The 23,539-nt window shown below is 39.8% G+C and overlaps 1 long non-coding RNA gene across 1 annotated transcript; it reads right to left on the reverse strand.

Annotated features, from left to right (window-relative positions):
• Positions 1 to 4,533: 4,533 nt before the first annotated feature.
• Positions 4,534 to 23,518, reverse strand: LOC113483181. Its single transcript, XR_003398972.1, has 3 exons — positions 23,132 to 23,518; positions 19,692 to 19,694; positions 4,534 to 4,544 (listed from the first exon to the last, which is right to left on the reverse strand). It is a non-coding gene; the product is annotated as an uncharacterized LOC113483181 (long non-coding RNA).
• Between the last annotated feature and the right edge of the window lie 21 nt (positions 23,519 to 23,539).

The following is a 23,539-nucleotide window of genomic DNA, read 5'->3' on the forward strand; positions in this document are numbered from 1 at the left end:
TTTTTTTTTTTTTTTTTTTTTTTTTTTTCTCTGAAGAAGTGCTCGATTACAATCCTGCAGCCACTGAAACCAATGAGAGCTTTGCTACCAGTATCAAGCAGAGAGATACTAGTCTGATGATGAGTTATGTCTAGGCCAATGTCATTGTTGTAACACCTTCATTTACCACCAGCAGAATCCAAAAGGAACTATTTAATGTTAGTTATACCACCTTACCACAAGTCTTTTCACCTAGTTCACCATAAATCTACCAAGATACATAACAGTTTGGTAACATTGGTGCCATAAAGGAAACTAATGAGAAAGCTCTCGCTAGTAAAATTAAAGTGCATGGGAAAGCTGTTGAACATGTCAGAGATGAATATTACTTTTTCTTTTTTTTTTCTTTTTTTTTTTAATAAATAAATGTCTGATATTTGGCAAATAGGTCTAAATGTAACTACTATATTACATATTCTCATAAATATTTTGCCTTTGGTGCATATTGTGTTCAAGTAGCAATCGAACTCATACTTCTGAGACATACAATTCTTTAAATGCTCATCAGAGTTAACATTATAAATGTAGTTTTGGACAAATTATTAAAAAAAAGTCAGCAGTGTCTTTCAGCCACTCCTACTACCTTTGAATAGTTGTACTAAACTTAATAGTAGTCAAATGGCTAACGATTTCAAATACTCTCACTAAAATTTTTGTGGTTGGGTTGCACATAATTGTTTGTCGAATTTATACAATAACTTTCATGTTTTATGTAATGACTTAAATGTTAAGATTGATACTGGCATGCAATTCCTAAAACAGTTCCTTAATCATCTCATTATGGTTGTGCTCAAAATGTTGGAAACAACTGAAAACAAAGAGCTGAGAAAAGAGCCAGGTGATAACTACTTAAATTCAGACACTTAAGAAACTATTATGTCATCATATATGTGAATATTCATAGTTAACTTTGATAATGAATTAGGGCACTTATTATGCAACAAATTTTAATCTTCACTGGAAGTTTATCAGCTTCCAGCTAACCACCAGGGCAGGTGAAAACTTCTTGGAATTCCCATTACGTAATAGGAAAAAATAAAATACTGGGTAGTGCACAGTCAGAGACTAGCCTGTATCACAGGTCTTCATTAAGAGGCTAATGGGAAATATAGCATGTAACTATACAGCTAAAGGTGGCATTATAGGACATGCACAAATGGGGTGGGGAGGTTATGCAAAAAAAAACAGTAACAGAGGCATTTTTTTCTGAGCACTGAATGCTTAAGTCCATAAATTGTTGTGAAGGCTCTCAAGATAAACAGATAATAATTAAAATTTATTTTAATACAATCAATTTGCACTATAGCAATCATTCACAAAAAGCAGATCTGAATGCCTGTGAGAGGAAAAAACTTACTGCACAAACTCCTAGGATTTAATGACAATCCAAAATGCTTGGTTACTCACCTAAAAAGTGAGGGCTCTCAACCTTAAGGAATTTCTGCAGGCAGCATCCCGACCCAGATGGGAAACTTCAAGGAGTTTCCTTGGGCCATGTCCCGACCCAAGGGGACAGTCCTTCATTGCAGCCATGCTGCTCCAGGGGGTACCACCTCAAAATGACTACCCCGATGGACTCCATCTATTCCCAAGCCTAATCTGATCTACGGTCAGTATCAGCCCTTATTGGCTGAGGGTCCCAATTCTTGTAAAAGCCTGAGAAGGGGTGCAAAAAAAAAGAAATCAAAGGCCACGGTATCTCATCAGCCAGGAAACCCCACCATGGAGGGTGCACCTGCCACATAAATCTAAACATCTGTTTAATTCACCTCATTAATTTTTGAAAGTTAATTGTATTGGAAGGGACAGATCCCCTAAGGTGACTTGCATGTGTGCAATGATTAGATACAATTGTACAGAATTCAGATATCTGTGATCAGAAACTAAGAGCCAGGAGGGCTACGGGCATCAGGCTCTGTGGGAAGTTTAAAATGAGGAGGTGAATCTGAGTGATAGGACACAATGAGCAAAGGGTACTTTTCCAAGAGCACATTACCAAAGTTTGAGTGGTGGTTAAAACTCTGAACTGAAAAAGCCATTAAGGTGGTGGGGAAAGTCACTCTTAAATAATCTCATTGACCCATTTGTATTAAGTAGGTATTGACCATATGCAACCATTGTCTTCTAAATTACAGAAATAGTGATGCAAGACCCGTCCCACTCCTTAGTTCCAGGTGGCTATTGCAGAGATTGTAAACACAGCACAGGAATTTGCACACAAGTGAAAAGAGAAAAAGCAACCACCCTCTCCCTTCCCCCCCCCCCAATTATGATTTGGGGATCCTCAGAGCTCTCTTGGAAAGGAGACTGATTATATCCAGTCTGGACATTGCAATTGCTCCTTCAAAGAGATGATTGTTATGGAAAAATAGTGGCACGAGAGTGCGCGTGAGGTAGGATGCCTGTGTGGGACTGCTGAGCTTCTGGACATCAGAAGTGATGACCAAGCCGAGTTAACAGACTGCTTACAGTACTGCTGAATGCCATCTGCGAGTACTGCAGAGGGACTCTGCCTGTGTGATGTTGATGAAATAGAAATCACACAAAATTCTGTTGGGTATTTCAGTATTAAGTGCTGCTCAGTAAACAGCACCAATCTATTGATTTTCTTTTTGTGCTGGAGAAGTCCTTTGCCATATAAAGACCTGAGCAGGTTGCATGCTAAACTGGTGTATTCCTGAGGCAAGCACTTCTTCGAGGGCTGTGGAAGAATGGTTAGCATGAGTGTGTACCATGGGTAGGGATTACAGACAGGAATGAACCAATGCCATATGAATTCAGGGTAATTTCAATGAGTGGTTTATCCAGCAAAGAAACTCTCTTAATCATATGTATATATAAAGAATGCATTTTCCTTTTGCAAAAAGTAGAATTTAAACAAGGATTACTTTTATCTGTTTTACCTTTGAGAAATCAGTCCATCAGAGAGGATAGAGAACTGAAATTGGGAAGAGTATAGCACCACAATGTCCCCAGCGGCTTTTCATAATATGAATTGTGTCCATTACCATTATGCATTAGAAAATGTGGAACAGGAACATCCATCTTGACAACTTTGCTTCTGTAGAGAAGAAAAATATAGACTGGGGGTATGTTGTTAACATGAATACAGAGGTATTTCCATGTATGCAGAAATCTAAACTTCGCTAGCATGATTTTTAGCTTAATGCCATAAAGAGTTTAAGTATCTACTAGAGAAGAGATACATTTACTGTTTACAGTACCTTATTTTTTTAACCCAGTGTTACTTCTAACGCGTTTCTTTAATCTCAGTTCAACAGTATTCTTCTCATTGTTGTAATTACTGTTAATTTTGCACTTATAATTACAAAAGAAGAAATCAAAGGTATTAACAAGATATACTTTCATGAGGAATAAACCTTGATTTTTGTCTACCTGTATGATGGCATTACATTGTAATCAACAAAATTCTGTTGTGAATGTTTTTTTGTCTGTAGTGCTTATTCACTCTTTCACTCATGATGTATAAATTAGTGTGACAGAACTAATGACTCAAAAAATGTATTGTAAAAATCTTCTGTATTATAAATGTTTTCTTTTTACACATGAAGGAATGGTTTCAATTAAACAGATGATTAGAAGAGCAACCCTGCCAGTATTCTCAAACTTTACTAAAGTCCAAGTAAATCCAATCACAAACTCCCAGAATGGCTGAGGTCGGAAGGGAATTTAAGATATCATTTGGGCCAATTCCCCTGCTCAAGCAGAGCCCCTTAGGCCCAGTTGACTAGGACTATATCCAGATGGCTTTTGAATATCTCCAAGGATGCAGACTCCACAGCCTTATTGGGAAACCCGTGCCAGTGCTCGGTCACCCTCATAGTATAAAAGTATGCTGTGATGTTCAGATAGAGCCTCCTGTGTTTCAGTTTGTGTCTATTGTCCTTTGTTCTGTCCCTGAGCACTGCTGAAAAGAGCCTGGCTCCATCCTCTTTGCACCATCCCTGCAGGAATTTATACATAATAATAATATACCTCTCCCCAAGACTTCTCTAGACTGAGCAGTCCCAGCTCTCTCAGCCTTTCCTCATAGAAGACATGCCCCAGCCCCTTTGTCATCTTGGTGGTCCTTCAGTGAACTCTCTCTTGAATGCCCATGTCTCTCTTGTACCCCAAACTGGAGCTAGGACTCCAGCTGTGGCCTCACCAGTGCTGAGTAGAGCAGGAGCATCCCCTCCCTCAACCTGCTGGCAACAGTCCTCCTAATGCAGCCCAGGATACCATCAGCTGCCTTTGCTGCAAGGACACATTGCTGGCTCATGGTCAAGCTGGTGTCCAGCAGGACCTCCAGGTCCTTTTCTGCCAAACTGCTTTCCAGCTGGCAGTGACCTACAGCATGTTCTGGTGCCTGGGATTGTTCCTCCCCAGGTGCAGGGCTTTGGATTTCCCCTTGTTGAACTTCATGAGGTTCCTGTCAGCATATTTCTCCAGCCTGTTGAGATCCCTCTGGATGTCAGCATGATCCTCTGGCATATTGGACGCCACTCCCAGTTTAGTGTTATCAAAAGTTTAATTTTTTTCTATGGCAGTTTCTTTATGCTTGTGAAGTATTTTGTACTCCATACAAGGCTGAAGATGTATTACCGAGTGCAGTGAAGATAAGGCTATCAAAATATATTTTAAGTAGTATCCTGTACTTTATAAAAACATATCACTTGCAAGTTTCTTATGTTAGTTTGTACTCATACCTTCACTATACCTGATTTTGTTTTGAAAGCCATATACAACATTACTGGTCTGTAAAATGCAAACACAATCTTGATATAAATTTCACTCCTCATCCGATTTAATAAGAACGTGAATGTGCTAGAAATACTGGTTCTTCTTTTTTGTTATTGTTTGGCTTAGTAATTAAACTCTTTTTTTTTTTCAGAATTATAAAGTATAATGCCTCATAGAAACAAGTAAATGCCATCTAGTTTTTATTTCAGAGAAAATAAGGAAGAGTAATTTAGGTAATGAAAATGCTTATTTTGTTTTCATCTTGATTCTATATCACTCTGTTTGATGAGATAACACTGCTAATACTTACAAACAGTCTAATTACCAGGATACAGATAAGTGATTAAAAATTTGGCAATATTTTTTCCAAATGTTACCTATATAGTTCTTTAAATAAAAGCAAGTTATTTACAGTCCGTTATGAATAATAATGTGACCTAAATGGTTTTATAATATTTCACTTATACTGCAGAGAGATTTCTATCCTTGTGGAATGTTTCAGAAACAGCTGATATTGAGGCAAGTCTTCCACAAGGGGGCTCAACATTTCAAACTCAGTCCTGCCAATTCTCATTTGACAAACTGCCCAGCAGAGACTATTGCCACAAAATTACGAGAAATTTAGTTTTCTCTTAGTAAAATTATTTTTATTAACATTGTGAGTCTTCTGCAGTATTGTTTACATATGTTCGTATGGTATTTCTCTCTCTATTTACAGGAAATAATTCCAAAGTAGGTGCTAAACTAGTACAGTTTTAAATTTCTTTTACACCACAATCCAAATAAATAAAGAGACTTTTAATAAGACCTTAGAAACGTCTGTAGTTGCCATTCTCAGATACAATATAGATATGTTCCACCACCTCTGTAGGTAAAACCTGTATATAGCTGAGAGAATTTTATGGTTTCACAGGGTGTAAGGTTCAAAAAACACTAGAAGTAGTCTTTTATATTGTTCTTTCATTTAATATTGTTATGATTCTAAAGCCACTTTAACACAGATTTGGAAAAAAATACCTTATTCCCTCGTCATGTAATAATTGAAGAGGATATTTTAAAACTCTTTTTGAATTGACTGCTGCATTATCAAATTCATTGTCATTATCCACAACCTGTAAATTCTTTGAATTGCCATTAGAAATAAAGTGGCAACTAAAGCAGTCCTGTCTCCAGTTTGCTTTTTTTTTTTTTTTTCCTGAAAGATAACCCATAAATGATTATAATTTAATTTTGATTTGCTTCTCTGTGATTACTGAAACTATGTAAGTCATGTGGGTGTCTTCTTAAATCCACTTGCTGCATCTATCAAGCTAACAGAGCTGCTTCCCATTTACTTCACATAATGGGAGGCAGAATCATACCTGTAAGATGCTGGCTCTACATAAGTGAATGCAAGTATTATTTTTTAGGTAAAAAAAAAAAAAAAAAAAGAAAAAAAAAAAAAGAATTATTATTCAACGCTTAGATGCTGTTGCCAGCATTCAGAAATGCAGAAACATCTGAAAATGAAAAAATATGGAACAGAAGAGTAAGCTAATTTGCTTTCAAGACTAAAAATTATTTAAAAAAAAAGCAAAAAAAAAAAAGCCCTAAAACACTGCTTCATTTTTGAAAAAAAAACCAAAACAACAAAAAACAAAAACAAAAAAACCCCAAACATTTATTTTATTTATTTTCTTCTTATAGAGTTCTTTGAAAAATGAAAATAAAATACATAGAAAAAGGTCCTTGTTTCTGACAAAAGCACGGAATCATAGTATGTGCACTGTGGAAGTTCATACCTGGGCTTAACAAATATAATTTCAAAATATTGTTTAACATTTTTGAGATTATGTGTGCATTCTGTTTGAAATACAAATATTTTGTGTATCGAAGTAATTTTTGCAGAATAGCCTATCTTAATAACAGTTTATTTTTAAGAAATGTGCCTTAAAGCACATTTACCTCCCATGTGTAATGACTGTCCCAAAAATTCTTACAGTTGAGGTTTTGTAACAGCAAATGGATTTGTAACAGCAAATGAAAACAAGGAATTTTATATATTCAAATGTCTGCTTAAAGAAATATGGCTCCTGAAAATACCTGCTAGTTTCAGATGTAAGTAGAGGCTGAAAACATAATAATCTCTGTCAGACGGACTGGTACAAAACATCATGCATGTTTTTTGTTCTTGGTAACAGAACTTGTGTTTGCCTTTCAACAGCTAAATTCTTACCTGGAACTTTTGATGGAGTACCTGCATATGGGCATGCAAGTTACTCCATCTCCTTTACTCAGTGATACATGTATTCCTTAATGGCTAGAATATTCTTTGGCAATATAAGTGGCTTTTTAAGATCTATTAATACAGATTACTTTAGACTGAAAAATTTGTAGCACAGTTAACAGTCTCAGACACAGTGGTAACATATTACAGAGCAGTTTCCCCAGCTGGTTTTGCAGAAGCTCTCCTTGACGGGGTAGAGGCTGACACGGACTAAGCATCACATGGACGCAGCTCTCCCAAGCCCCAGCTTCAAGGAGTGCCTGAGGCCTCTGACACCAGGAGATATGTCCCCCTGTGCTGCAGGAGGTCTTCTGTCTTGGAGAAGCTGTGCCACCAAGTGGAGAAGTCACAGGAGCTGCAAGCAGGCTGCACAGCATCAGAGAAGGTGAAAGGGAGACAGACAGGATCTTCTCTGAGACTCAGTAGCTCGAAGATCCCTGAACCTCATCTGCAATAGAGAAGCAGACAGTGTCCACCTCTAACAACTGAATTCCATCTCTTTGTGTGGGAAACCCATCCGAATGAGCCAATGGAAAAGGCTTTCCAGGCCACTTGAAAAGTGATGGGGTACTGCATAGGGGTATGCCACACACTAAGGAATGCAGGTAAAGAGTGTTTGGGAAGACTTCCTATAGCATGTTTAGAGGAGGAACTCAAGGTGGGGAAAGGGAGGAATCATATCAAATGGTCTGAGAAGGAAAATGAGGATAAAAACATCTGGTCTCATTTAAAAAATTTGCTGTTCAGTAGGCTTGCCTGGCCACACCCTGTGCCTATTCATTGCAGACTGTCCTGTCTTGTCATTAAACCCCATTTCTAACTATTTTCCCGTGTATGGAGAGCACAGTGGCAGCAACTAGGGGAGGAACCAAGGGTCATAGGAGCCCACATGTCTGTGATGCCACCACCTAGAGACACCAGATGAAGTTTAGATTTTTGTGTCAGCAGCTGAAGTGGGGACTGTATGTCATACAACCTACCTGCCTGTGGTTCCAGCAATGTAGTGACTGTGGGAATGTATGTCAATGGGTAATTATGGTCAGACTTGCTGATGAGCAGAGTAGGTGGTTTGGGAGGACATACAACTGAAGGAGTTGGTTACCAAAGGAATTGGTAAGTCTAGGTCAACTGTTAGAGAGTCTGTGAGGTGAGAGGATCAAATAAGAGGCCCTCTTGCATGTGTGTCTCTAGAGGAGGTTGGTGTGTGTGTCCATGAGTAAAGGAGTCTGTATCAGCAGGTGGAGTGGTTCTGTGGGTCTCCACATCTTGTGTGCCCAGGTGCCAGAAGCTGGAGAAACTGAGCATCCAGGGCCCATTACAGGATGGACTGTGTCTAAGCCCAGTTACTGGAGGGATGTGAATTGCACATCTGTATACGTTTCCCACTGATAGACCTCTATCCTGATCTGCTAGAGAGAACAGGATGAGGTCATTAGAGTTGCCTGTATTTGTGTGACTGTTTAGTGTTTCTATTTATGTTGGTCTGTGTGGCTGTGTGTGCAAATGTATTGTTTTCACAACCTAAAGAGTTTCTCAGAGAGATATTTTTGGATTTTTTTTTTTTTTTTTTTTTTTTAATCATAGAGACACAAGGGGGTGTAGGACACCACCACTTCAAGCAGCCAGTAGATATGTTAATTTCTATTTTCACCTTTAACAGCCAATAGAAGATGATATTTTCTGTTCTTTCAGAGCAATTTTATTTTCCCAGACTGTTTGCACTCTTTCAGATGATAATTTGATATTACATTTTCTTGGGTTTGCACTTGTCAATGGTATCTCAGGTTGTCTCTGGTTTCCAGGTGGCCCAGTTGTACTTCAAAAAGGCCAGCTGTGATTTTCAAGGGTGTTTCTGGTTCCCAAGACCAGTTCCCAGGCTGACAGGAATTTTCTTCTGGTCAGTAATTTCCCTCTTCTAACCAAGTCACCTTTCTGGCTGCTGACATCAATTATATAATTGTGTTTGTGTGTGTGTGCCTATTCAGAATCCATGCTCAGCCTTGCTACTGGTTTCACCTTAGGGACAATGGGTTGTGGCAGCCTTACTTCTGTCATGCTATCAGATGCAGTAACTGTTAAAATGTCTATAGTCCTGGAGTCAGTTGACAGCAAAGTTGAACAATATAAAATGTATACCTAAAGCAGTGTAGTTCTTTAAAATAGATGTATACCTGGTTGCATTTCCAACAACAAAAAGTCAGATACATTTCACAATTTGTACAGAAGGTGAAATTTAGAGATAGTATGCTGAATAATTCAGCAGGGTGCTGCACATCTTTCTCTTCATTCATAATGAAAGAAGAGACTATTACATGCTATTTATAGAAAGCAGGACTTGTACAGTTGGCTTCGAGAGTTGTGTTCTGTAGAGTCATAAAGAATTGATGTTTGTTGTAAACATAGGGTACACAATTCAATGCAATCATCTTGGTCTCTTTGTAAATGTTCCATTCACACTGATGTACAATAACATAATATTGAATTAATATCACTCAGTTAATAGGATTCATTGTTTTAGCAGTAGTCTGGTGAGCTTGAGAGAATGAGTTCAGTAGCAGTTTTTGGAAAGTGTGTGGTGGGGTTTGAAGGTGGGACTACGATCAACCTGATCCTGTGCAGATGAGTTTGATGAAAGGAAAGTTTTACTTTCTGCTGAGGAAGAAGAGAGAGGTGACTATATGGGTCAGTTGATGCAGCTGGGATGACTGCTGTCAGGATACAGGACTGGTGCAGCTGACTTCAGTAGCATGAGTTGACTGCAAGGATTCAGGTTAAGAAGGGAATGATAGTAGCAAGTGTATTAGGACCCAAACCTTCATTTTATTGTTTAGTTGCATACAACCCTGTAGCCTGGAGGCTGAAATTGTTAATCTCTTTACACCCAGCAGTCTTCCTTCATGTTCTTGGACTGTTCTATCTTTCCAATCTATTTTGCAATTATTCCTATATGATGATGGTATTTTGTCTCCAAGCGATACATATTCAGATGAACAAAGAAATTAAAGTGTGAGTGCTGAGTAACAGGCTACATTTTAGGTCTTATTTTAGTAACATCATGTGTGATTGTTCTCCACACCTCATAAAAGTCCATTGCATCATCTTCATTTTAGAGTTATGCAGTTGTTGGCAGGGCTGCTGTGTGACTACTTCCTGTGTAGTTTAAGGTATAATATGTCTAGAAAAGCTTTATTTGCTGTAATGAAAGTCTGATTCTTGTAAATGAGTGAGATTTTAGGGGATAGATTAGCACCTAATCACAATGGCTATGTGTAATTCTATTTTATTATCATTAGTGCACAGATGGGACTACTGAGTTCACTTGTTGATACTGTCTTTCTCTGATGAAGCACTTCAGGTTCCAGTTAATGAGACCGTGTTCAATCAATATGTAGCACTGAGGTAACACACCCAGTGTCAAGTTGTTCAGGGTATTTTTTAAACAATATTCTGCTGTAGTGTACAATGTCAGAGCACAAGAATTGTATATCAAATTTTTTAATCCCTTACTAGCTCAAAATGCAATAAATTTAACTTTTGTGGAAACACAATTACAAGTTTGACTACAGAAGTTTGCCAAAGTCTTACTCTTATTCCAGCAAAATTAAGTCAGTGCGTCCCTCTTTAATAGATCATTTTGCCATCTGCCTGGCTTCTCACAGAAAGTCAGCAGCAGGTGTCCAACAAGTCAGTTCTATCAACATGAGCAAGCTACTATGTGCCTAAATTTAAGAAATATCCAGTTTCCCTAAATGAAGAGGAAACAGATTATCTCCTTGATTTGGCCTCATAATTTCATACATCCTTTTAAATAAATGTAAAACAAAAAGACCCTATATTCACTGAATTACAGGATTTCTACTTCCTGACTATCAGAAAATAAATGGCCAGGTCAGTACATACAGATCTCTAACCAAGATATATTTCATACCTGAATAAGCAAGCCTTGCTCGGCTCCATGAATTTCCACCCAGAAATAGAAAAGAGGTAATTTCTTCTTATTTGGTTTCTAACAATATTTCAAGAACTGGAAAAGAAGATTACTGATGAGGACCTTGCACTGGCAGTAGTGGAGCAGACTTCTTTTCATGGGTTTAAATAATTTCTTCTCACCTTTTTTCTATTGCTTGTGACTGATCATATTTTAATATTTTAGACTGAAGCTGTCTCAGGGTGATCTTTTCATGAGTACACACACACACACACTTTCATTTCCCAATATTACCGAAACCAAGCCTACTGAAAAATAAACTGTTCTTATTTAAAATTCTGTTGATCTCATTTGAAAAACTTTAACTTCACCATACTTCAAAGCACATGGTTAAAACTTTGCAGTAGAGTAGCACTTGCAGTGCTTCTGTGCTTCTTAACATCTGTATAAGCCCTGACCAAATTTCACATGGTTTAATCCTTAAAAAATACTATTATTTGCATGTCATTGGGAAAAAAAAAGAGAGATTAAGAAATAGGTAGTCATTACACACCCCATCCATACACGTACATTTCAGTCAAAGACTGAACAGGCTGTACTCGTCAACGGCAGGTCAGATGCTATAGATAAAAACAGAAAGATTGCCTCCTTTGCAATGTTCCTTACTTCGTTTTTAACATAAACATTAGGATTAAAGAAGTTGCCTAATGTGAATGAAAAGTAACAATAACTAGGGAAGGAGGAAGAAAGACAGGCAAAAGAAAATGCAGAAATGGAAAGATGAGATTAGGTCAAGAAACCAAACAGGAGAAGAAGCTGGTCCAGTAGTCGGTTGGCTGGGGACAAGAAAAAATGCTTTATGATGGTGATCTAAAAGGAAAGGGTAGATAGGACTTGCGATTCTGGCAAGTAAAAGGCAGAAATATTCATTTGGGAGCATATTTTTTGGCTTTGCAACACTGATAGTGAATATTTAACTTGAGATATACTTGTGTGTTGAGAATTGTAGCAGGAACTCGCTTAGTTTCAGGATGAGGCTGTGAGACAAGACACACACCAATATGGTTAACAGTCAAGCTCCAATGTTTATTAGAAAAACAAGTCCTTATATATTCTTGTGACAGCAAATACGTGTGTTAATCTGGCGCATGCTCATTTCAAAAACTTATTCTTCTCAGCACTTTCAACAAGCGCTACTAAGCTTGCACAACTGGTAGATAAATTTCTGCTTTGTTATTCTAAAGATTCCTTTCTTATCTGTTTCTTCCCTAATGAGCAAAAATACTTTTGCTTTTAGCCGTCGTTAATCTAGACACTGTTAATCTTCAAACACAACTGCGTCATTAATTTAGACATCGTTAATCTGAATGCTGATGACACTTTTACACTGTCAGTGACGCAGATGGTTTGTGACCTGGCATACACACCCACAATTCCCCCTTTTCTTTTTATTAAGGCCTCTATCCTATTTACCACACAAGACAGCAATAATCCCACTATGCACATTGTCTTGCAGTTAGTAACAATGCCTAGATATAAACTGAGAGGGATCAGAAAGATTCACACAGCACATACCCTCAAATTCTTCCCATCCATGTTCTGGTGCCAGTAACAAAAATTTACAGTCGCTTTATTTTGCAAAACAGCCTGCTTATACTACCTTAATCTGTCAACAAATTACTTACTAAATTAGATGTTAAGTTAAATTGTTTTTCACTCCAACAGGCTGTTTTGTTTAAGGTGAATAGAACTTTTAAAACCCCTAGGAGCTAAGAGAGATGTAGTGACAATCTCTCCAGGCCTCCACAATTCCATTTTAATAAAGGATACACAGCAATTTATAGACTACCATAAAGTACATGTGCAGCTACTTGATTGCTCATAGGCTAAAGCTACTTGTCCATGCAACGTTTTTACCCTCTATGACTGGTCCCAGTGTGGTGTCCACGAGCTGTTCTCCTGCCAGGCAAACATCTTGTTTTCCACAGTCCAGCTTCCTTATCTTTTTGCTACATACGCAGTTTCTCAGCCCCTTAGCCTTGCAGGTGTTCTTCACAACAACTACAGCCTGTTGTTACAGTGAGGCCACTCGGTTTGGATCGCTCATAACGTGCCCACTGTTTTCCAGCCATTCCACAAATACTTCTTTTTAGTTTTGAGCAACCCAGACACCTTTTCTGCTCACTCCATCATACTCAAAACACTTCCACACACAGTTTAATGTCACTAAAAGGATTATAATGACAATTTAAACTGTTAGTCCATGTTAAACCAAATCTTTTAACCATCCAGTAATTTGTAACCTTTTAGCTGAATCATTATTAAATATTCTTCCCTCTTCAAGATGGAAACCCATCGTGTAAGTATCACTACAAATCCAAATGTCATTTATCTGTACTGCTGAAGGAGTCACGTTTTGCCATCCTATCTAGACTGTCTGATTATACCAACCATGTGTCAGATGGGCTTTTTGTCCACCAAACTGTATACATCCCCAGGCCTGATCTTGCATGCTATTCCCAGCTACTGGGGGAAGAGAGCCTCTCAGCTCTAACTCCAATCAAACAGGTCTGAGATGGATCGGCAGCAGTTGCTAAGCCCAGGCAAAATGCCTGCTGTCCTGATTGATTTTTCCCTGCCACCTTGGCACAACTCAGCAGTTTCTTATCTATCTTACAAGGCCTGTTCTTCATCAAAGCTTAAATGTTTGTCAGAGGTTGTATAAGGCCAATGCCTACCAGATCTCCCCTTTCTTGGTTTTGCAACGGCACCTGCAAGACTTGTTTGAGAGCTGTATCAATTAAGGGTTAGACAAACTTAAAAAAAATATCATACTTGGAATAGTTCCACAGAAGGCTGAAACAATGCAGCAGTTATAATTGCTAGTTAAAATTGTAGGCTAATTTCACTAATCATAATTAAGGGATATGACTAAATACTACAAGATAAACAGTAAGGAAAATACGGAGTAGCACACTTACCTACTGGGATACTAACATTCAGATCCACAGTTGCTAGGGAACCCTGGATGCAGTGAGAATTCAGAGTGCCCTTCCTCACAAACTGGAAATCCTACGCAATGCTTCCTTCCGTAGGCGAGGCATCCAACATCGCTGTAAGCAGGTCCAGTCTCTAGATCAACAGGCCAAAATAACTGGCAATTTTCTTTGAGCGGGAAAATCTGATTCCATCCTCCTGTTGGGTTCCACCCAGAGCCTGGCCAGCACTCCAGGGGGAAAACCAAGGGAGTTTTTAATAAGGTTAACCACTTGAACTTTTAATTCTTAATATTGCTAAACAAAGAAACCTGAATACACACATTCTTACAGCATTTCATCCTTATTTATAACTACCTTTCATCTAAACTACATCTTTGACTAGTGACTAGTAAGCCTATATATTTCATTAAGGAGTTGCAATTACTGTTAGCATTTTCTCTTAAAAGAATTGGCAACTGTAATGTACTTTGTTCTGTTGCAGTAGCAAACATTACCCAGACATTCTGCTTAAATGATCAGTCGAAGAGATTGCAAACTGTCCGCACAGGGGCACTCACAGCTGGATCCTGAGTGCTGGTTGCCTCTCACACCTCAGGTATGTTTGCACGCACCTTGCCGGTGACCACTGGAGACTGAGACCTGTGGAGACACAAGCATAACCTTTTCCCAGGTTATTAAAAGATATGGTCCTTCTCAGTTACTACTTTCTAAGTTTTTTTTTTTAACACTTGAGCCGTGCTCTGGACTTCTTGTTGATCTGGTATCTGTGATGAGAAATGACATGATATTGGTGGCACCTGTGAGAGAGGAAATGTTTAAAAGGTTCATGACATATAATGCCTTATTTAGCCTTTTGTGAGGTGTAGACTGATGTCTTGCATCTTGCCCCTTTGTTGTTGTTGTTGTAATAGCCGCTTTAGCTTGCTAGATATATGCTCCACAATGGCCTGACCAGCCGGTGAGTGAGGAATGCAGGTCAGATGCTTGACTCACCTCTGTATGACAGGATGCAAACAGTGCTCCAGAAAAGGTATTAACAGACACATGTACATATTTTAACATTTGAAATGCAGCTAAGTGAGTGACAACAGATTGCTATAATTCTGAGGAGTTGAGTCTCCAAGGGTCGACACCACTTCCCTGATGAAGAGATGGAGTCTTTCTGGTATTCAGGGCAAGTTGATAAAGAAAATTGTTTTTGTATTGCCCTGGCATTCTGGTGGAAAAAATGCAGAGCATATGGCTTACCTGGAGCCAAGACCCCTCCCCCTTTTTCTTTTTGCAAAAGCGCTTTCGAGGTTTGGTGTGCTCTTTCTACAATAGCTTGTTCCATGGGGGAATGCAGTGTACCTGTGATGCTTGTCTGTTTGAGATGGTGTTAGCTGTACAGTGGAGTTTTGCTTTCTCTGTAAGTACTCTGGGTGATGTCAGTGAAGGATCTTTTAATAAAATATCAAACAAGCTATGCAGATCATCATCAGTTAGGCCCACGACAGCTGTATCCAATTCATGGTTCCTAAGAGTTTCTGTAATCTTTTGAAGTCTTAATATCAGTTTTACGTTTAACCTGTTGCAGGACAATAGTCTGTCTAGAAATTTTTCAGCCCAGGTACTTCCTGGTGATGATATATGTAACTTTTCAAGTGATATTTGCAACACCATTTGAGATAGTGAGTATTTGGTTAAAGCAAGAGCCTTTTCCATGATCTCCTGTGTTTTTGCTGCAATAAGGATGTCATCCATATAATGATATATAACATCTTGGGGGACCTGGTGGGATTTTTATGTCTTATGGTAGAATAATACAGTGGTATAGTTTTGCAGGTTCTCTGATATTAATAGTGGGATAATTAATAATTAATAGTGGGAATAGAAAAAGTAATTTTAGGTGCATCATTTCAATGCAAGAGAATGATAAAAGAAATCAATCCTTCAGATCAATTACTACAAAATGCCAGTTTTGGGTAATCATTGTTGGGGAGGGCATTCATGGTTGTAAAGTATTTTTATCCTCCATAGTATTATTAATGTGTCGGAGTTCATGTAAAAGTCACTATTTACTAATTTTCTTTAAAATAAGAAACTTAATTGTCCTTGAATTAAATCATTAAGGTGGCACAACTTTTTCCTTGGCAAGGGCCACTGACTGAGTCACACAGGTGATTTGGTTTACTAGGTTAGTGTCAGGGTGAGTTTCAGGGTGGGTTGTGCTGCAGTGGTGATTAAGACAAATTTGATCCAATCTCAGTTCCCCATTGAGCCATATAGTCATGACCACAAAATGTAATAGGGGTTTCCAATATAAATGGATATTTTCTACCCAGTTTTCTGGGCCCCTTACATGAATGAGATCCTGGCTTTAAATTGCTACAGCCTGACCACCAACCCTGAAATGCATTTGAGTTCTCCGAGCTATCAGCCAATCTGCTCACAGATATTACAGTCACATCTGCACCAGTATCTAAAATCTGTCAGCTCAACACATTTTTTTATCTTTAGTGAGAACACATTGTACCAGAAGTCAACCTTGTGTCACTATCTGAATCTAAAAATATTTAAGGGGTACCTGCTGATCTAAATCCTGAGTCATCTCTGCTTTTCGACATACCATCAGTGGGAGCCATAGTAAAATTAACAAGCTGAAAATTTTTGACCCTTTTGTCACTGAATACTGAGGTACAGAGCATAATTTTTATTTTCCTCTTCATAACCAGTATCTATGACCCCTGGTAAAACAAACAACCCATGTAAGGTTGTAGATGATTTTTTGACAATATTTTCATTAGGCAGATGGTACAGACGTGCACTCTTCCGGCAGAGTATGCACCGAAATTTAGGACAACAATGAACACAGAATTACTGCCTCCTGCTAGAGGAGATATTTCACCTCTGACACTTAAAACACTGAGCCCAAACAGCAGCACTGATGACTGAGCGGGCGGGCACTAAGACCCTGTTGTTCCTTCCTGGCCTCTTCCCTGGCTGCAGCTGGGCTGCGTCTCACACACACAAAACTATCACACAACCACACAAAGGAGCCCCTTACACTTATTATTGACACAACATAAAATGACAAATATTACAAATACGAAAACACCATTAAGAACATATAAAGCCATTGCTGCATGACAGCGTCAGCACCTTTTCTGAAAAACCTGCCGCTTTTGGCGGGGGAGGTGTGGGGGTAAGTGCTGGCCGAGAGCGCAGTGCCGGGCTCAGCCACAGGCAGCCGCTCCGCGGCTGGGGGGCTCAGGGAGGCCCCGGGCCGCCGCCGCCGCCAACTCTCCACCTGCAGGTGGGGGGAAGCAAATGCTGAGCACAGAGATCCACACACTCGGTTTTCCAGATAAGAGTACTGTGCCGGAGTGAATGCCGTTTTTCTTAAAAGTTCTAGCTAATTTTATGGGATAATTGATATCCCTGAGCGATTGCCTTCAGTACAGCTGTTGTAAATGAGTTTTGCAGCCTATCCTCATTAATACTTTTCTGTAGACCTTTAGTAATAGAAAAATGCAGTCCTTCCCAACGTGGTTGATGTCCTGGCTCATAGCTTGCAGGAGCAACAATCTTTCTCGCCATGTCCATATCCCCTTGTGCCAAGGTTTCTCACCTCACTTTTACCCATGGATCATCCCCAGCTAAGGGAAGACACAGGCCAGTTTATTTTTCAAGATTTACAGCTTCAGGGTTTAAAAGATTATCAGATTCAAAAGACCCAGTATATAAATCTTACTCCCGGGGTTCAAAATATGCAGCCTTTCCCTCTGTGTTAACAGCCTGGCCGCATTCATTATTTTGTCTTTTTCTTATCTCAAAAATAGTTCTCCATGCGCTTACTCAGTGAGCTTTTTAAGATTTCTAAGAGATGTTTCTTTGCCTCTCATAGAGAGGATACTTAACAGCAGTTTTAGGGCCGTGTCTTTTTCCATACCTGCAGGATCTCCACTCTCCAGTGTTTCGTCCTGTGTCCTTCTGCTTCCCTGCCTGCAAGCTCCTGGTTTCACCTTCAGTGATGCTTTGGAGTCTTCTGCATTTAAGCGATTTTCCACATTTAAGCGAGTTTCCGCATTTAAGTGATTTCCACATTTAAGCGAGTTCCCTATTTAAGAAATAAAAAGGAGGTCCCTGTTCAAGAGCTAGTTGTAGGAGGAACCCCCTTAGTTGCAGGACGAGGCTGTGAGACAAGACACACACCAATATGGTTAACAGTCAAGCTCCAACGTTTATTAGAAAAACAAGTCCTTATATATTCTTGTGACAGCAAATCCGCGTGTTGCTCTGGCACATGCTCATTTCAAACACTCGTTCCTCTCAGCACTTTCAACAAGCGCTACTAAGCATGCACAACCAGTAGATAAATTTCTGCTTTGTTATTCTAAAGATTTCTTTCTTATCTGTTTCTTTCCTAATGAGTAAAAATACTTTCGCTTTTAGTCGTCATTAATCTAGACACCATTAGTCTTCTAACACAAGTGCATCATTAATTTAGACATTTTTAGTCTTCTAAATTGAATGCTGATGACACTTTTACACTGTCAGTGATGCAGACGGTTCACGACCCGGCATATGCACCCACAGGTAGCCATTTAAAGAATATCTATTTTCTAAGAAACGTGATTCTAGAACTAGTAAATATCATCTGAACTGTGAAGATACATTCACAGAAAAATCTGTCTTTTTACAGTGGTCAATTCTTTCTTTCCACTTCATAAAGTTAAATAGATTAAAATTTTATGTGGCTTTGTAAATTCTGGGAGTTTGTGTTTGAACCTCAGAAAAATTTGGCTTTTTTGTAAGTCTAACTTTAAGCTTTTATATTATATTAATTTCCTATCTTAAGCCTAGCTGTAATAGCATGAGATTTCACAAATAGTCTAAGTAGTGATAAAACATAATGCACCACAATTCTACCTGAAACTTCAGTTATTTTCTGAGACTTCTTTGTGTTCCCTACACCACACAGAATGTGAATCTCTTTGGTTTTACATGCTAAATGTGAGCAGTCCCATTAACAACACTAGGATTTCTGAAGAGATGCAATATCAATCTCAAGACTTTATTCTAAAAAAAAATAAAATTCCTTGACACTAGATTACAGTTATTTGAATCAGACTTTTCTCAATACATCAGTGTTTGTGAACTTTCAATATTTTTTGAAAGATAATGTAGCCGCCCAAATAACGAATCAGAGTGTTCTTTCTTTCTGCAGGGCAGGGGCCATCTTTTTTCTTTATTCTTCTTACAACAGTACATACTTACGCTCTCATTAAAGCTCTTCATAATTAGCAAATAAGCAATTAGAAAGCTATCAATCTTTTCTCCTATCAGCATAAGACCACTCGAACACACACTGTGCAGACCGATCAACTTCTTGTTCACGTGCTGTTCACTCAGAGGTAACTTCTCACAGCTCAGTGTTGCAGCTGTCCATTGTTTTTCCCTGCCACCTTGGCACAAGTTGGTATTTCTTATCTTTCTCCCAAGGCCTGTTTCTCATCAAAGCCTTGCTGCTTGTCACGGGCTGTGCAGAGCTGACAGGCTGATGTTAACTTGCCTCTCTCCCACAGGATAAAGACCCTACTCGGCATTTGTGTGTCTAAAATGAACACAACATGTTATCTTTCCCAGCAAATTACATTGATATTTAGTCGTGGTTACTCTTACCAATTTAGAAACTGACTACGAATTATGTCAATTCACCCTCTAGTATGGAGACCAACTCTGGGATTAATTTTGCCTCACTCATATTACTTCCTCCTTCAACAGAGCAGTTCAGATTAGTCAGATATTAATCAGTACCAATGTTTCAATAGTTTCAGGCCTGATGGGTGTCACATGCCTGAAACAATGAGCAAAGTAATGTATAGGGGGAGGTGCTCGGAAGATCTCGTGATGTACAGGAAAAACAGGAGGCACATGAAAAGATCTCGTGATGCACGGACAGTACAGGGAACTAAAGATCTCACGATGTACAGCAAGGGGTATATAAAGCAATTGCGCAGTTAATAAATCGAACAGCTAGCATCCACCATAGTGGTGTTTGTGCTTTCTTTCCCGCGGAGGTTAACCTCCTGCAAGGGTTAGCTATGATCTGAACGCCGCATTCCTGTGGCTTAGCAGATGGAAAAAGACAGCTAATGCCTTACCACAAGTGGTGACCCCGGTGTACGGGCGGTGGCTGTCGGCGGTACACGGCAGGAGGCAAAGGAGCTCGACGCAGGACGGGAGACTCCACGGTGCGCCATGCAGGCCACAGTAAAGGTAAAAATATGGGGCAGATAATATAAGACTTCTATGAAGTCGAGTGCTTTAAAAGAGATGCTACAAAGATTATTAAAGCTCGGTATTCTGGCTCAGCCGATGGATTGTATGAAGCCTGAGCTGTGGCCCCTGATAAAAGCTGATTTAAAAGAGCAGGAAAAAAAGGGAAATCCGCAGCACTTGATGACTTGGGATAAAGTAAATGCATTGATGAAAGCCACCCAAGCCGAAGAGCATGCATCTAAGGATGCGCATAGGGCATTGCAAGGTTCCTCAGAGAAAATTACTCAGACAGAGGACCTTGCAGATATTTCCTCTAAGGAGGAAGGTATGAAGCTAGGGGCGGCGTGGCCTATAGAAGGCAAACCCCCTGAAGAGAACAAAGGGAGCGGAAGTGGCACTAGCCCTTCCAGTTCGTCCGCACCCCCCCCCGAATACCCTCGGGGAACATCACAAAAAGCAAAAGCCGCAATACAACTGGCTGACTTAGAGGATGAGGAGTGGAGAAAACAAATCCAAGAATGTAAACAAGAAATGCAGGCATTTCAAAACAGCAGGAGAGCAAAAAGGGGCGGCTCCGGCCGGACCCCCTGCTCGATTGGCTTCCGGGTGCACCCCCTCCTCTGGAGGAAGTGAACCCTTGGACTGTGGCAGAGCCTCCTGACCCCGGCAATATAAAACAATCAGGCAGTCAGTTCGCTCATTGCTGACATCAGAAAACTCAGGCGGAGTCAGATGACGAATCAGACGACAGCGGTCCTAAATCCAATCACATGGGAAAGTCAGGGGAGTTGCTAGAAAGGGAGGAAAAGAGAAAAAAAAAAAAAAGGAGGAAATGACGATACTGCTACCGGAACTGACACGTCTGATCCTGGGCGGGGCTGCTTCCTCTTGTTTACAAAAACACCCTACTGATTGGCAGCTCATACCGAAAGACTGTATAATATTAGGAGTAAAGCTTCACTCTACAATCGTAGATCTACAACACCCCTCGCGTGAAAACAGCTTTCGACCGCCTTACAGGACAGGGAGCATTTTGAATAACCCTTGCTCAATTACAACTCAGACCAGGGAATTTACTGCCACTACTGAAGCTGGTAAAAATCTTTCATGGATATAGCTAAGCTAGAAAACACAGAACCCCTATGGACCTCTATTAAGCAACGTGTTAAGTTCCACGCTGCGGTCACAGAAACAGACTTACCTGATGGTGCTAAGGAAGCTGTAATAATAGAATGTATCTAACATCAATCTAATCTAATGATCAAGGATATTATAAAGGATATTCTTTTGAATACACCTATACGCACCCTCTTAGGACAAGTGGTGCAAAAGGAGGCAATGACACATGCCCCAGGTGACATCCATCTTGCAGAAAAACCTATATCATATTAAAAAAAAATCAAAACAAACAAACCCACAACCCTCTCTGGTGTTGATAAAAGATCTCATTGGATGAAGCGACAAGAACCACTTTCCTTGATAACTGCACCTTGATGGGTATGCGACAAAACAGGTCATTGGGCATGAGATTGTTGGTATAAGCATTAGGTAAATGAAAGGGGAGGAGCCAGGAATGGGGGCCAAGCTCCTCCAATGCCCTGCAAGTAACCTCCAAAAATCAGAGACAACTTCTACTATACTCCCCAAGTGACAGTCAAGTATGCTCACAAATTTCCACAAGACATGCCTCAGGGCCAGGAACTGTGGCTATCGTTTTAGATTGTAGCAATAAGGCCATGGTCACCGTTTGGATGAGCCAGCCTCGCCCAGGAAGAACAGAAGAAATAGTGCTGCAGGCCATGATTGATTCAGGAGCTGATATAACAGTTGTGGGCAAAAAATGGTGGCCAGGACAGTGGAAAACTACATTTGGGGGATTTGTGCCAGGTGTCGGAGGAGAAAAACCAGTGTACCAAGCAATCACCAACACAACATTTAAAATCCAAGACCAGAAGAAAGGGACCTTGATTGCAATACTAAAGCCTATAGTATTACCAAATTTCCAGGGAGTTTTGTTGGGCCTTGACTGCATGCAACAAATGAAAACTGGCATTACAAATTTAGATTAGAGGCCACTGCCAAACACATACCAGCCCTAAAACTTACATGGTTAACTTCTTCAGTCGTGTGGGTTGACCACTGGCCACTTAATTCAGTAAAACTAAGTGCACTTCAACGATTAGTAGAAAGACACGTACAGGTGGATCATTTGGAACACTCTACAAGCCCTTGGAATGCTCCTGTGTTCGATATCCAAAAGAAAGATAAGACGAAGTGGCACTTACTCCATCACTTCAGGGCTGTAAATCAACAGATGCAGGCAATGGATGCCCTGCAACCTGGACTGCCCTGGGGTTCCACTATACCAAAAGATTGGTCCATTGTGACTATTGATATCAAAGATTGTTTTTTCAGCATCCCTTTACATCCTGCCAACAAAGAAAGATTTGCCTTTACTGTGCCTTCTGTGAACCTCGCTCAACCAGTTCACGTTGGCAATGGACTGTACTACCTAAAGGTATGTAAAACTCACCTGTCATTTGTCAGCTGTATGTTGCCAAAGCCATTGCACCATTGAGAGAAGGTAAGATTGACCATTATGTGGTACACTATATGGATGACATTATTAGCAGCACCTACAGAGTAGAAAGTGGAACACCTGTAACAATTAATATTGTTACAGACTCTTTATATGTTTATAAACTGGTACACAAAATGATAACAGTAGGATTTGTACAGACAGAAGCGTCAACATTATAATGCTCTACAACAACGCATAGGGCAGGTCTTTCTTACACATGTGAACAGTCACCAATCCCTACCTGGTCCAATTGTAGAAGGCAGTCATAACGTTGCCCAGGCGGCTCGAGGTGTATGGTCACTAGATGTTACAAAGCATTTACATGCCTTTCTACACCTTGGAGCGAAAGCCTTAGCGAAAACACCTCATATTTCTCTGTCACAAGCAAAAAACATAATGGCACTTTGTCCCTACTGTCAGGAGGGCCCATTGTGGGAAGCAGGTGTCAATCCAAGGGGTCTCTCTTCCAATCAGATATGGCAAACTGACATAACCGAATGTGACCTATTGAAGCCAAATAAATACCTCATAGTAACTATCGACACCTTTAGCTCTACAATATTAGCCACGATGGCTCACAAACAAACAGCCAGACACATTATTGCTCATTGGGAGGGCATCATTGCCTTATTAGGGAAGCCACAAGAAATCAAGACAGATAACGGCCCTTGTTTCATCGCTAAACGTACCAAAGAATGGTGTGCATTATGACACATCAA

The sequence above is a fragment of the Athene cunicularia genome (genome assembly GCF_003259725.1).
Source record: "Athene cunicularia isolate RWA chromosome 8 unlocalized genomic scaffold, athCun1 chr8_part1, whole genome shotgun sequence".
In the NCBI taxonomy this organism is placed as follows: domain Eukaryota; kingdom Metazoa; phylum Chordata; class Aves; order Strigiformes; family Strigidae; genus Athene; species Athene cunicularia.